This window comes from Trachymyrmex cornetzi, unplaced genomic scaffold (assembly GCF_001594075.2).
Source record: "Trachymyrmex cornetzi isolate Tcor2-1 unplaced genomic scaffold, Tcor1.1 scaffold117, whole genome shotgun sequence".
Classification (NCBI taxonomy): Eukaryota; Metazoa; Arthropoda; class Insecta; order Hymenoptera; family Formicidae; genus Trachymyrmex; species Trachymyrmex cornetzi.
Window position 1 is genome coordinate 117,425 of NW_017295730.1, and position 3,431 is coordinate 120,855.

At 36.9% G+C, this 3,431-nt stretch overlaps 1 long non-coding RNA gene across 1 annotated transcript in view; it reads left to right on the plus strand.

Annotated features, from left to right (window-relative positions):
• The first annotated feature begins 433 nt into the window (after positions 1-433).
• Positions 434-3,431, plus strand: part of LOC108765310 (uncharacterized) — a 202,503-nt gene continuing 199,505 nt past the window's right edge. The window contains exon 1 of the long non-coding RNA XR_001940315.1: positions 434-867. This is a non-coding gene — a long non-coding RNA (uncharacterized LOC108765310). The remainder of the gene's footprint in view (positions 868-3,431) is intronic.

Sequence of the window (3,431 nt, forward strand, 5' to 3'; positions counted from 1 at the left end):
CAACAGTTGCAAAGCTATTATTTCTAGGCGCGTGTATAATTTTATAAAATTATACGAAATGGATTCGATCGGAATGATTGTATTTTCTCGAGAAAACACAATAGAAATGAAAGGAATAATTGAATAATTCCACGATACGTGCCTCGTTGAAGAGTGAGCACAGCGAAAGAGAGCCGCGAAAGTCGGCGATTGGCGGTGATTCGCCGGGCCGCGTTGGGCCGCGTAAACCCGTGTATGTACGGCAGCGTACGCCGTACGGCGCGAAGTTGCTTGCGCGCGACGCAGCGTCCTCTAAAGGTCGACGCGCGTCGCGGGCCGCGGGCCGCGGCGCGTCCTAGGCAGCAGAATTGCGCGAGCCACTGTGTCAGTCGGACCTGTCGGACGGCTTTTACATCGCGTGTTCGCGCACTCGTTCGAAATCGGTAAGCCGCTTCGCGTGGGCAGCGCGCGCCGCCGGAGTTCGATATTAATCGCCGTCACTCGTCGTATTTCCTCAAACGTCCGTTTCGATTCGATACGGTGCGGTGTTAACGTCGGCTTGGCTCGGCCGAACTGCAGTTCGATCTGAATGAGTGTGCTGCGTCCGTCTCCTGTTGCTCCGCCGTTGCACGGCGGTTGACATTGGCGTCCGGCGATTGGCAGTCTCGACGAGACGAAAAGGAAAAAGGACCGAAGGAGTGGTTGGTGAGATTTTCAGTGTGTTTACATATATCGAAAGTATTGAAATAAATTATCGTAAATTGTGTGTTGCGCGCGAAGACGGACTCGAACCGTACGACGTGAAGGTGGCAGCGGGAAGCTTTCGCGTCGCAGCCCCGGGCGCGCAGCCGGATTCCTGTGCTACACGAACCCCCGCGGACGTAGGCGGTGAGTATGAGTTACACGTACGTTTGTTTTATATCCTGCCTAGCGAGGGCGAGTCACAGGCGACTCAAAATACCTTCGTTTTTGTTCGAACTAAAATACGTAGTACGGTACACAGAGGTGCGATTGCTCGAGGGACGAGAGCGACGAGAGCGACGAGAGCGGGAAACTTTTTTTTGCAGATTTTCTGGACTGGTATTCATAGTCGAGTTTTATATTTGAGACTGTCTTAAGTGTCAAGTTAATTAGACTGTATTAGTATGACTGATATATCTTAAAATATTACTCAAGACGCTCTTAAAATAAGAACGGACTATGAATACCGGTCTACGGGCGGTCTTCAATAATATTTCGTCTCAAATAATATTAAGATGCGGTTCTCTGATTGGTTCATTCGTGACATCTTAAAACTATATTTAAGACAGTCTTAAATAGACGGGTATTCGTACTCTCTAAATTCTTTGCATGGAATCTCATTCTAATAAGTGAAAATTGAGCTAGTCTTGAAAGAGCGGCTTCATTCTCCATTTTTAAGGCGAATGTATAAATTTTTTAAGCCTCTTGATTAGCTGTATAATAGAGAGATCCGAGAACCTTTTTGTTTTGCAGCCAATTAACATACTTGAAAAATTTGTTGTACGACAAGTGTAACATTAGCCTGAAAGTGATATTTCGCTGTTCACAATAAAAGTCATTCTAAAAGTTTTAAAAAGAGGTCCGTTCTTGTTTTAAAATCGTCTTAAGTAACGGCTTGAGATGCTAATATAGCTCCGTGATTGATTTGATGACATTTTAAGACTATACCGGCCTCTTAGTTTCTGCATTTTGAAGTATGTAAAATGTGGGAGTTTCAAGGAGAGATTGCGGATAAAATCACCTCTAACGATTTACTTCAAGTATAATAGAGAACAAAAAGAAAGAGGAGATCCAATTATTAGGATTTTTGAATTTCTCCACGAAAGAATTCTGGAAACCAGAGGTAAAAATGATAAAATATAATCTATGATAAAATATAATTTATGTAACATGAAATAGTTGGGTAGCTCAAAGAGGGATTTAAAATCTGAAATATTAGCTTTCAAACCGGCTCAAGTTGTTTTCTCGGCGATATCTGACAGCTCAGATTTCAGGCAATAAAATGCTTCTTTGAACATCACTCTATGATTATTCTGTGTAAAGCATAAACTTGGATTTTGTTATTTTTTTTTAACCAATTCGAGTATCTTTAATTTCATTCAAGAGTGCATTTATCGAGTACATTTCCAATAAAATCAAAATTTTGTAAAAGCAGAATACTAATTCAAAAATGTTTATTTTAGATTGCAATCTAATTATTTAATATCAATAAATCAACTTTTTTTTGATAATCAGTAAATTATTAGCTTTCAGTAAATCAACTAGTTTTTTTAATAATCAGTAAACCAATAATTCTCAAAAAACGAGTTATACAAATAGCCGAAGAAACAGTTTTTATTGAGCTTAATTGAATATAATTCGATCTTTTAAGTAGGTACGTTTCATGTGTGTGTGTGTGTGTGTTTTCGAACATTTTGGCAATATTTCAGTTTAATAAATCGTTGTCATAGTAGCGATTGCATAAATAATCACCGCGTGTTGAGATTAGCAGGCATTTCGAATAATCTGGTTTTACAGAATATCGAGTTGATCGGAAATCAAGTAAATTGTAATCCCATGGTTTCAATACGAAGCAGCCACTGTTACACGTATAACGTATGAATGCAATTTCCAAAATAAGCCGTTGAGCACGAATAAATCATATATGTTATTCCTGGTATTTTATAAATCAAAAATCTACATGAAAGATATATTACAATATAGATTCATTATTATTTATACATCCATAATCATACAGATAAACACAAAATAGCCATATCGAAATAAACGAAATATTTTGCAAAGCATTTAATATGTATTATTATATTGACGTACATTATAATTCCGTCTAATGTTTCAACTGTCAATTAACTCTTTGAAATTAATCAAAAATGCATAAAACGATATTTTTGTTCGGGGTTGCCACAAAACTGAAAATTATGGGAATGTTCAGGGAAATTTACAATTAGGGAAATCATAGAAGAGTCAAGAGATTCTCTGAAAAATTAAATTTTTTGTTTTTTTGAAAAGAAGTTTAATATGAGTACATCATACTTATATGCAGTTTTAGAATACTATCAGCTTAATAATTATATACAAATAATGTCAGTAACATTAATTTACATTATTATATTAAAATAAATTAATCTTTTAATAAAAAAATATTTAATGACTTCCAAATTAGGGCGAAAAAATACAAAAAGCTTTAAAATCATTGATCAAAAAAATTGAAATCATCAGGGAAAGCCATGAAATTTTGTCTGAAAATCAGGGAAAAATTATGGAATTTTAGGATAAGGAATTTATGGCAAATCTGTCACACTGAGAGAAAGGATTTTGTTAATTTAGCAAGTCACCAGTACTTTTAACCGGTGATCGGTAAATATGTGACAACAAATTATGTTGTTGTGATTGCTGCTAGTCTGCTATACCAACTAATTATTAGTAACAGA